Here is a 12,538-nt window from a genome sequence, read left to right as displayed (position 1 = left end):
GAAAGTCCATCAAGTTCCCAAGAAATTCTATGGAGACAGGAGTGGGAGATAGCGAGTCATGCTGCATCTGGGGTATCTTTATTCTAACTCCTGGGTCTGCTAAATTATTACGTAGTAGTAAGCCAAACCCACCTAAAGGTAATGTCTGAACATTCCCTATTTTCTCTGTTCTGGAGATTGTCACATCGTAAGTTTACTTTATACAAAGGAGCAGGTATATCCTCTTCACAAATTCCATTTATTAAAACTTTGGCTGTCAATGGACTCTTGCAGGACGAATTGTGTCTTAATCCAGTAACGAAGTTTGAGTAACTCCTGTATCCCTTATTAATAATTATGGGTTTTGTTGTATCTAATGAGGGGTTACTTTTCATCAAATATCCTTTATATCTTTCATACTCCTTTTATAACAATAATAAGGGCTTCATACATTGCAGTTACTCTTAACGCGTGTATCCAACAGTCAAAATCACTTGTCTCTCAAATTAAACATAGGTCTGTCTAGGCTGTCTTCATATGTTTCAAAACTTTTGCCTGTATGCCTCAAGAACTAACTCAAATGCATCTAAAATAGTCTTTTCTACTGCATCAAATTCCATTGAGAGCTTCACAGACAACAATGTTGCTTTGAAATGCAAGCACTGTTGAAAAGTAGAAAAATATTGCAATCTACTTTTACATAACAGGGTCACATGAACAGGAAAAAGGCAAGTGACCAGGTCTGTTTACTGATTCTGATTGTGAGATAAGTATTGGTCAGCAGACTGAGAAAACTCCCCTACTCTTTGCTAATAGTATCGTGAGGTCTCTTATGTATATCTGAATTCATCTAAAAGACAGCACTACCTCAATGCTGCTTGGAAATGTCAGCTTGGATTATCTGCTCAAGCCTTTGAGGATACTTGAGTTTACAATATCCTGACACAGAGGAACCGACATGAGATCAAAGATGCAGACAACAACAAATTCAAATATAGCAGATATTTGTTGAGCTGATTGTCTCATTGCAGTGCTGTAAAATTCTATGTAAAGTTTCATATTCAGTACATATTGAAACAATAAACAGCATATTTATATAGCACCCACAGTATAGCGGAATGTTCACGGTGTTTGCAGAGGTATTGTCAAGCAAAATTTGACACTAAAGCACATAGAGAAATGATAAAATGCTTGGTAGAGTATGTAAGTTTTAAGGAGGATCATAAAAGAGAAAATTAGATAGAGAGGTGAAGAGGATCAGAGAGTGAATTCCAGAGCTTAGGGTCTAGACAGCCAAAGACATGGCCAACAAAAGTGGAGCAACTAAAATCGGGAACATAACAGAATCCAAAATTAGAGGAATATAATTAATTCAGAGTGCACAGCTCAGACCATCATGGAAGCTAACATTTCATCCATAGATTCCACTTACATGGCTTGTTGCTGCAAAAGGCTGCCAGCATCATCAAAGACCCATCACACCTGGCGATGCTCTCGTACAACCTCTTCCATCAGGCAGAAGTTACTGAAGCTTGAACACATGCACCAGCTGGTTCAGGAACAGCTTCTTCCTGTTCAATATTGGGCTGATGAATGGACTCTCTAACTCCAAATAATGCTGATCTTACTATTATTGATCTTGCCTAGCGTACAGCCTATACTTCATAAACTGTATGCCTCTGTTTAATTTTTTTTTTATCCTATGATCCGTATGTCCTTGGTTATTATGACCTGCCTCCACTGCTCATAAACAAAGCTTTTCACTGTTCTTAGCTACACGTGACAATAAATAAATCAAATCAAATCAAATCAAAGTTTTTTTTGTTAACTGAGGGATTTGAGCAATGTTTGCCATCGAATATCTAGGCAAAATGGTTAGATTCTGTCATGTGGGAAATGGTCATTGCCTGCCACTTGTGTGTAATGAATATTATCTGTCCCTTCTTGATGCTTGGAGAAGGTTACAGAGATATGGAGGAAAGTCTTGAGGAAATTCAAAACTTAGATGAGAATTATGATGTTGATGGACAGGGAGCCAATATAGGTCAGCAAGCACAGAGGTGAACAAGCTTGGTGGTGTTTTTAATACATTAAAGTTTATGAAGATTGCAATCTATCAGAGAAGTATTGAAATAATCAAGGCTGCAAGTATCAAAGGCACAGATGACGGTTTTAGCACTAACTATGGTGATAGATCATAGCCATGTTTTAATTACTGATATATTGAACTATAATTACAACACGTGTTGATTAGAAAAATGACTGAGAATGTAAATTTTGTGCAATGTAATCCAGAGACTGTCTGAAAGATCTGTGTGGATTTTCCCAATTTCCCAGGGTACCACGAAAGGTCACAACTAACAAGAGCCAAGGAGGCTTCAAAAACAAGGATTTCAAAAGGATGAAATGCACTTCAAACTGAACTGTAATCTATGAGTTATCTCTGATTGTGAAAATGATGAGAGCAAAGAGAGTATCTGAGTGAGAGACATTTTTGTGTACTCCCCTTTCAAGAATACATGAACAGGGGTTAAAAGCCAGTTTGAATCCTGGTTTGTGTATGTTAGTGGGTGAAAGTGTGTGCTGTTAGGATCCAACTAAGAAAACCTTTTAGGGATCATTACATTGACGATAGAAAGAGAAGTCTCTCTCTTTTGCTGGGAACCTAAAGGCAAGGGAAACCACAATCAAAAGATATATGCAAAGGTGTGTTTAGCTTAGCATCTTGAAATCAGCTGCTCATCGACCAACATCAGTGCTACTGCATCATGCAACATAATGGCTGCGATGTCCCAATGTCTACTTTTCATGGAACCATACATCATTTTTAATTTTTACCTGGTGTAATGATCAAATCCAAAGCAAAGTTTCCATATGGACAACTGGCTCCCTTTCTTTAATCACCTGCCTCCATGGTCATTCAGAACAAGATTCAATTAAAAAGCACAACTTTCTCCCAGACGAAAGGAACAATGTTTAAAAGGGAGTCAATATAACCATCTTTGAGTTAATGAAAATGCCAATTTATTAGTTACTGAACATGAGAAGAATAATAAAGCAACACAGATACACAGAGATTAAGAACAGGAAGTGAGTCCAAAAAGGTTAAAAGATATATGGATCAGTCTCTCTGGGTGTCTTGTGAAGAATAGATAGTGGAAAATAGATATCTGAACAGTTGATTTAGCAATTTTTGGCTTTTACAGTTAGTTGACATCCTTTTGACCTGTTTTCTCTCACCATGGGTTTACTGGCAGCACAAAGGACTGCAGAGTCCTTTTATCTGCAATACAAGCACGACTAAATGTGGTCCTATCGCTATTAACTTCATGCACACATGCACTTGAACCCAGGTTAGTATACATGGATGCCTCAGTTCATTAGCATTCATTCTTTCAGTAGCACATGCAGACCAGGATTACAGTCAATTTTTAAATATTTTTTGTATATTCATAAAAGTCAAAATTCAAAAAATATCTGCAAGTTGTGGCTTTCTGCTGAATGAGGAAGATTATCTGATCCTAAATTATGTCGTCCTGTTACATCTCTCTCTCATTGTTTGAAGTTCCCCTTACATTCTACAGGCGCAACATTCCATGGGTCCCACTCAGGACTTTGCGAACAGGACTGAATTTACATATGTAGTCTTTTGTTGTCTGCAGCAGTCCTCTTCTAAAAAACATGATTTGGAATTAAAAGGTTAAAATGTCCACAGTACTTTGGGGTTCTAATCCATCACCATGGCACTATATTGACACATATCCTACTTCTAATCAGCGTATACTCGTATTTAGTAACTAAAGAAAATGCCATTATGTTAACTTAAGAAAGCCTGGTTAAATTGGTTTGTTTCCAAACATGAATTCACTTGGTCTAAGAGAAAGACATCCACAAAGGAAAGGACCCTTTCTAAAATAAATTAATTGCGATCAACTAAGGGACCAAGTAAATAAAGAAAGGGACCCAGTTCACCCTTTCTTGACAACTTGGTGTGTCCCATAATAAATTGGGAAACTATACTTGGGGTGTGGTCAAAACAGTATTATTAGAGGTGAAAGTCAGTGGTCAAGGTGATGGGATAAGAAACTTCTCAGGATCAAATTGGAAATCAATGTTGCATTTGGTCAGACGTGACTAAGGAACAAAACTGAGTTGGTGGCAAGAGAACAAAGTTCATGTTTGAGACAAAAGACATTTCAAATCTAGATGACTCTTCATCAGAGCTGATGTGATGTGGAGAGGACAGCATTTATGCTATACTCTGGGGAATGGGGGTTGTGGGCACAGTGGGTGTCGGGTGCTGGTGGAGAAAAGATGTTCAGATTACTTGATTGGAATGTGAGAATGAACAATGGTATGACTCCTGCCAGACTTGAAAAGACAGTAACTGGGACTGGGGGAGAGGAGGACATGATAACAAGCTAGAATAGAGGGAAGAAATGGTCCACAATTTAAAGGTGTTCAACTCAATATTAAGTCCAGAAGGCTGTAAAGCCTTGTCTGAAGATGAGATGTTGTTCCTCCAATTCCTCCAGTGATTCACTGTAGCATACTGAGGACAGACATGTAGGCATGCAAGCAGGATGCCTTTAAAATGACTGACTACAGGAAGGTCAGGGTCTTGCTGGCACACAGACCAGAAGTGTTCCTCAAAGTGGTCACCCAGCCTGCGTTTGGTTTCTCCAATGTAGAGTAGGCCACAATACACAAGATTGGAGGAGGTACAGGCGAAATGCTGCTTCACCTGGAAAGACTGTTTAGGCCTTTGGATGGTGAGCACTTTCTCCCTGCCTTCTCTCCCATCCTCTCATCCCTGCCTCCTTGACCAGACACAACCTGTCCATCTTCTTCCCCATCCATTCGCCCTACCCTTCCCGCCAACCAACCCCCACTACCCCCTACCTGCATCCAACCTATCACCACCCACACCTACCTTTCTCCAGCCCCAGCATCCTTCCTCCCACCCCCATGGCCCAACACAACCTGTCCATCTTCTTTCCCATCTGTCTGCCCCACCTATCCCACTGACCAATCCCCACCACTTCCTTCCTGCATTCACCTATCACCATCCCACCTACCTTTCCCAGCCCCACCCCTCCTCTCTATTTATTTCCCAGCTCCCTTTCCCCTCCCTATTCCTGAAGAGGGGTCCTGACCTGAAATGTCAACTTTCCTGCTCCTCTGATGCTGCTTGGCCTGCTGTGTTCCTCCACCTCCACGTTGTATTGTCTTTCACATCCCAAGTGACCTGGAAAGAGTGCATAAAAATATATGCAAATGTTGATAAATACTTCCAGCAAAACGAAGTTCATAAAGGAAGCTAAATTTCAGACTGTAATGAGGTTATCATTGAGGATGAACAGAGAACAACAAACAAGTTTCTTGGAAGATTTTTAACCAACTTTAATATTAAAATTCCTCCAGCTTGAAACACATATTGTGCTTGCTCTGGAATTCTGGCTTTAGTGAAGCAAATGTTTTAGATTGCCTCAAGAGACTGAAAACCAATAAACAACACCAAATGGATTAACTAAAGCTGAGAGAGTCAAGAGAGAAGATTTTGAGTGAATCAATGAGACCTGGATTAATACACTAGAAATACATACAAACAGTTTCCATATTCAGGAAGCATGTTAAAAGCCATATTTGACAGCAAGATAGCCGTTAGTCTGATCTTTATAATTGTAAAGCTTATGAGACCAGTATTCAAAAATAAATTGGAAGAGTATGCAAATGAAAGTAGAAAAATAAATGACATTCAGTATGGTTTCATAAAGCGTGGATCGCACCTCCACAGCCTTGTATGTCTCTTATGGTCATATCCAAAATAGCTAAATAATAAATGCTTTAGTTTTGGCAATTTGTTCTTCGTAGTGAATATGGTTCAGTTATATATTTTATATATATATATGTAATATACATATTTATTTATCCTATAATAATTAACTGTGATAGCCCGTTCTCAGTTGGGTGGGGAAAGCATGTGGAGAGAAGAGAGGGGGAGGGAAGTGTCATGAGATGGTTTCCAAAGGCCTTAAACAAAATGCTGCATGAGACTCCTTTACAAACTAAAATCAATGTGTAAAATCTGGACCTTGGTTATAAATGGCTAGAGAGATAGAATCAGAAGATAACTGGAGCAGAAACTAGGTTGAAATTGTGTTAAGCCTTCAGTTCCTGTAACTTAGAAATACTGCCCTTTAGATTCAAAATGTTAACATTGCACAAGTGTATTTCTTTGTGGTCTCCATGTGGTACATGCAGTGTAATAGTGAATGTGGCACCCCAGGATATATAGCCATATAATAATTAGTTCCTAGCTTTTTATGAATGATATAACAAGTAGGATGTGTTCAAAGAGGGCAAACATCTCAGAGGTGATGGGACATGAGAGTGGATATAAAAACCATGTTGATGCAATAGAACCAAAGACAATCTTTATTTATATATTTATTTATAAAATTTATAAAAATTCATCTCATGATTATTCAAAATTGACATAGGATACAAATTGAATCTAATCTGTATGCTACCATACTTACAGTTAATGTTTACGATATTTATTACATTTCAACTATACTACCCCATTTTACCCAGTTTTCAGCCCCTCAGTGTACTATGGTTTAAAGGCCTTAGATGGCAGCTTTTGCCCATGATTCTATTATGATGGCTACTCTGTGATTTAGTTTATGCCTTGGTATGTTCTTCTGGACCTTGGAATATGCCAGTCTGCATCATTCAGTCGCAAACAACACTTTGCAGTGGAGGTTTCAGGCAGATCAAATAGTATCTTTCATTGAATTGATTGTCTTCTAATTGATATTAATCACAGTGTGCATCCTAAGAACAACCTGTAGAGCACAAACTCTTGTATCGCAAAGCCACTTAAGTCAACTTCAACAGCATTGCATTTTTTTTCTTTGTTAAACCACATTCCAGAAGGAGGTGGGCTACTCTCTTCCCCATCACAGCTTCTCAAGGGCATCATGCGGACGGATAAGATTTTGAACATGCAGGAAGGATCTAATGTGGAGGGCCCTTCTCACCACTACCAACCAAGCTATATCTTGATAGTTGTTTGAAAGCACTCTGCCAAATGGCTTTGACTATCCGCTCATGGAACCATCCGACAAGAACCACCATCTCCTTTTTCTGCTTCAAGGAAATTACTGAGTGCCTGATGATATATGATCAGAAGTGTTCTTCTGCTTGAACTTTTCCACAAGGGATACAACAGAGTTGCAATTTCATGGTTGTATTGATGCTGTTGGATGATCAGATCACGTGGATGGCTGGAAATGCAATGCTGCTTTGCCTATTCTTGTATGGATACCAATCAAAACCTCACTTCTACTGGAGATGCTTTCCCCTAGGTTGGAAAGTAATTAACATCCTCAATGTTCTGTTACTAAACAGTGTGATGGGTGTGCCTTGTATTCATCAAGTCATCATTGTCTTGAACCTTGGCAAGACTGGTACATAGGTCTTTGATTGTTATGCATAATTCTTTAGTCAACGAGGTAATCACGTCTCTGAAGTCCAGGTCTTTCAAATCATGATGTGGCCGCAGGATGTCAAACTCTGTGCCCATCATCACCTTCCTGACAATGAAATCAATAAGTAAGAGGTGAAGGTGTAGTCTTTTGTACCTCTGTGACAATAATGAAGGAATGAATAGCATGCCTGCACTTTAAATCTGCTTTCACCTACAAGATCTATGGTCTTTGATATTGCAGTGTCTGGCTCTGATTTTGTGTAAGTGCAATCTTCACAAATAGTCTAACTGTTATTGGACTGGGAAAGCCTCTCTTGCTAGCATTGTCCAGCACAGTAATATGGAGAGGGTGAGAGGGGAGGTGTTGGTGGAGGGGCAGCATGTATTCAGTAAGGTTTGAGTTGACTTTGTTGAATCATTCCAATCTGTTCATCCTGAGGGCATTGCTAGTTCTGGTTTCACAGAGCTGGTCTATGCAAGGTATTTCACTTTAAGTTTTGTTCCTCTGACTTCTTCACTGTTTTCACTATTTTGGAGTTAAGATTTCCTTTCCTCCAGCTCCTCATCATTTTGCTGCTTCTGCTGCACTTGACCTCCTTGTCCTTCCTTATCGAAAGGGTCACAGCCCCTGTTTTCCATGTCAGACAAGGGATATCTCCAGTCAATGGTCCTCTTGACTCTTTCTTTTTTCTGATCTGCTTGATCAGCTGCCACCAACCCAGCTCTCCCTCTGCTAGCTTCTCCTCCATTGATTTGATCGGAGGCTCAGAGGACTGTATTATCATTTGCCAGTTTACTGCCACATCCTTTTTCTCCGTCTTGTCAAACCTGGAGGGCTTGACAGATCAACAATTGCAAATTTCCTTTATGATAACAGTGATTGTCTTTTTGTCCACATGCTCTCTTAGTTATGAAACAGTTGGGCAGGTCCTGTGGAGGTGGTCTCCCAACCACAAGACTGCAGCCCTTAGTCTGCTTGCAATCTTTTGTCTGATAGCCTTCCTGCTTGTAGTTCTTACAGATGACTGTGTAGCAATTGTCCATCATGGGGCCAGATTTGTCACAGATTTGTTATACAACAAACTCTGGGACAGCCCAGCGTAAACAAAGCAGCCTCAGATTCATGTGATAGCAAAGCTGGAGGGAGGATTGCTCCCCTGGTGTCCACCTTCAAAGTCACCTTGACCTGCTGTATTCTACTCCAAATCCCAAAGAAGTTTTTGACTTTGCTGCTATATCTAAATATGTTGGTGATGAAGGTATGCACATTCAAGGCAGGAATGTGGAGGATGCAAATGATTCCAGTGCAATGGCAGCATAAACAGTGAGGCTCCTCAGCAGTGAAAGCAAGAACTGCAGATGGAGTCAGAGACAACACAGTGTGGAGCTGGAGGAACACAGCAGGCTGCATCAGAGGAGCAGGAAAGTTGATGTTTCGGGGAAGGGTCCTGACTCGAAACGTCAACTTTCCTGCTCCTTGGAGGGTCTTCAGCAGTGCTAGGTTTCACCTCTCTTCAAACACATTGAGAAATTTCATATGTGCTGTGAGGTCCTTGAAGCCACATAAAGTATCCAATACTAGAGAAGTCCTGGGCAGTAAATATCCATAACTGAAAATCTACAGCTCTTCTACAAATTCACTTAATGAAGAAATCACAATTGGTGAGTGTACCTCCTTCACTGCCAAGGTAATGGTATTAATGCATATCTGGTTTGGGACTCAGCTGCTGGTTGCAATCAACATCTCTTGAATTTTTTTTTGGATAGGCACCAAGCTCCCAACCAGAAGGCAAACTGCGCTTCCAACTGCAAAGGGTAGATACCTCATTGAACTCTCCACAAAATAAATCAACACCCCCGAAAAGCTCAAAACTTACATTCATACTGGAAGAACAAACTTAATAGTTTCACGGTTTTGATCTCTGCCCTGCCAGAGAGAAGAACATAGTCAGTCTGGCAAGGTTTTATTAATGGACCACTTGCAGGCCAACTTTCAGATAGATATCAGAATATTGATGCAATCATCTGCATTTTGAATAAGTCATATCAGGCTTGAAATGTTAACCCAGTTTGCCTTTCCATAGACGCTGCCAGACCTGATGAATTTCTCCAGCACTTTTTGTGTTTGCTTCATCTACATTCTGAACAGGCGACTTAAGAAATTTGATTGTAACTACATTCTACGCATTCTGAACCAAGTGGATTATTGACGACTTGATCGGCCAGTGCATTCCAAAGAGATATGAAACAGAAAGAAAATTAGTGAGATTAGCCCCCAGTGGGCCGACTTATTTTCAGGTGGTTGGAAGTTAAGGCTAGGGAAATGTAAAACCAGAGGGATTTTCAGAATTAAGGTGAAACAAAGGAATCTGCGTGTATGTCTGAACGTGGGCATGGGGATGTTGTGAGAGAATGTAGATAGTTTGGAAACAAAGAAGAGGATTTTCATTAGGATATGGGAAGAAGTCAATGGGGACAGATGCAATAAGTAAGTAGTTCAGTGTCGAATAGGATTTGGAAGGCAGAGTTCCACATAAATTGAGATGTTGGGTACAGCTCACGCTGTGTAAGTGAGCACTGCAGTCAATTCTCAGGAAGAGACATCTTCTTCTTCAAAAAAAATTCCCCTTATGAGTCACAGCACCAGCTAAGAATGAAAGCAGGAGGAATTTATTCTCCGAGGTTGGGATAGAACAAGTCAAGATAGAATTTAATAGATGAAGAGAGATAACAAAGTGTAGAGCTGGATGAACACAGTAGGCCAAGCAGCAGCAGAGGAGCAGGAAAGCTGACATTTTGGGCTTAGACCCTTCTTCAGAAAATTTCTAGGCCCGAAATGTCAGCTTTCCTGCTCCTCTGATGCTGCTTGGCCTGCTGTGTTCATCCAGCTCTACACCTTGTTATCTTTAATAGATGAAGATGCTGGTTAACTAAATAATGTAAGGTGTCAATACACTAATGATTAGACTTCCAGGTTACATTACCAAATGAGTTGAGCCGCAAACCTCAGCAACCAAGCTGACGTTATCTAGTGCTTTAGTCTGTAGGCTGCAGAGTTTTGGACAATGTGACATAACAGGCCATGCAGAGGCTAATTATATGATTGAACTATAAAGATCAGCATGAGAGCTCCATGCCACGAAGGTTTGCATCACGGGGGATGTTTTTATTAAAATGCATAACAAAGCAACTTGTGTTTATACAATGCCTTTAATGTCATAAAAAATGTTACAGGAGCCACAGAAATCAGGTGACTAAAAGTGGCAAGTTTTAGCTTCAAAGAGTGATTTATGGAAATCAGAGTGATGGAGAAGAATAGAGAGAGAATTCCAAAGCTTAGGGCCGAGGCAGGTGAAGTTGCACCACAATGGTGGTGATGAAAATCCCAACATGCAAACAACCAGAATTGCAAAGTGCAGACATGTTGGAGTGTTGTTAGGTTAGGGAAGGTTACAGAGACAGAGAAGACCATGGCCAGGAAGGGAATAGAGCACAAGAAAAAATTAAAACAGGGAACAAGAAGGGAAATTTTATCAGATATGTCAGGAAGTATTTATTTGAAAAGAGTGATCAATAACAAAAATAAGTGGTCCAGTATGGGAAAATTGAGTCCGAAACACTGGCTTCATTTAAGAATGATTACATGGTAAATAGGGATGAACTTGATCAGAAATGCTGAGGATGATTCTTCAACTGGATTTATCTCACAAAAATATCTCTATTCACTATATTATCCAATAAAGACACAAACAGTAAATTTTAGCACCTAACAACTTTGAAATGGTTGAGGAGGAAAAAGTATTTAAGACTATTTTCCCCTGGTGCCGAATGATCTCACCAAATTTAATTACTATAATTTAGGTCTGATATAGGATTTTTGTTGGGTCAAATGTATGCAGAATGTTGTTGAGCATGTGGATATCAATGGTTTCCAACCTAGAGCAATCTGCTGAAAGGGCATCGTTGTAGATACTTGCATTCCTACATATTTTCAGGCACCAGGCTGAGGTCTTGCTTCCACATTTAAATGTCCGCTTTAAAGCAGCTGGGTACACTTCCCCCACCCCTTGCTATCATTCCCCTCCACTCTGAACTGGAAACATTGCTGTTCTGTAAATCACGTGCTCAAGTTTCTAATTGCAGTCGAGGCTTAATGAAATGTTTCATACCTCTTTCATTTAAACAAGGAAAACAAGTTTTAAACAAATTACTGAAAAGTGGGAGTAAATGCACACCCTACTACTTCGCCCTACCTTTAAAGCGCATCACTAATGCATTGAAACAAGAGGGGATGAAAGGAAAGGCATTTCAAACCATTTGGGCATTTTAGAGCTTTCAGTACTATATAATGTGAATTTCAGTTTCTCAGAGTGCTTAAAATTCAATAAATGTGCGAAATTTTTCTCCCAGAGCTCACGGAATTCCCCAACAATTGCATTTAACTTCCCAAGACCTTTTGAAATGTCCTTAAAATAGATCACATGTAAAGGGGTCAAAGATTTGCTCTCACAGATGGGGTAAAGCAAAGTAACTTTTCAAAAGTACAGTATTACGTTGCTAATAGTTATCACTTTACAAATCTTGGTTTCGGTGATACAGTTAATATATATAATTGCCAAAGATCGATATTGATTCTAGTCAATTTCACAGAAGCCATAACCTTATTTATAGCTGGGTGCTCGATAATTGACAAGTAGTCCAACGAGTCAGAAACTGCTGTAAGCCTCGGGGCAAAGATGATTGATTGACAGCTTGTCTCACCATTCACAAATCTCAGAACGTACTTGAGCGACGCAGGTTCTCATGACAACGCAGCAGCTATTTCAGGACCAATCCTGCAGCACCTCGTGCCCGAACCTCAATAGATTGACAGCAAATCCGACAATTCGTCGCAACTACAGGACAATAGGCCGCACCAACTACAGTTGATGGATAGCTCGACGACACGAATCTAAAGAAGATCACTGTTGATTTGGGCCAATAGGAGGGTGGCAGAGAGGCGGGCGGTACTGCAAGGCCCGCCCCGGAGCCAGGCCGGGGAACAGTGGAGTGGGTGCAGAGGAG

At 40.1% G+C, this 12,538-nt stretch overlaps 1 long non-coding RNA gene across 2 annotated transcripts in view; it reads right to left on the bottom strand.

Annotated features, from left to right (window-relative positions):
• The window catches only part of LOC125484598, a 41,290-nt gene extending 28,843 nt beyond the window's left edge, over nucleotides 1–12,447 (bottom strand). Inside the window, exons 1-3 of one of the 2 annotated variants that reach the window (XR_007263431.1) lie at nucleotides 12,135–12,447; nucleotides 5,136–5,227; nucleotides 1,412–3,651 (exon numbers count right to left, since the gene is read on the bottom strand). This is a non-coding gene — a long non-coding RNA (uncharacterized LOC125484598). The remainder of the gene's footprint in view (nucleotides 1–1,411; nucleotides 3,652–5,135; nucleotides 5,228–12,134) is intronic. The other variant, XR_007263430.1, reaches the window with a different exon arrangement.
• Nucleotides 12,448–12,538: the final 91 nt, after the last annotated feature.

Source organism: Rhincodon typus, chromosome 12 (genome assembly GCF_021869965.1).
Source record: "Rhincodon typus isolate 14 chromosome 12, sRhiTyp1.1, whole genome shotgun sequence".
Taxonomy (NCBI): Eukaryota; Metazoa; Chordata; class Chondrichthyes; order Orectolobiformes; family Rhincodontidae; genus Rhincodon; species Rhincodon typus.
This window is presented reverse-complemented; position numbering and strand designations above follow the sequence as displayed.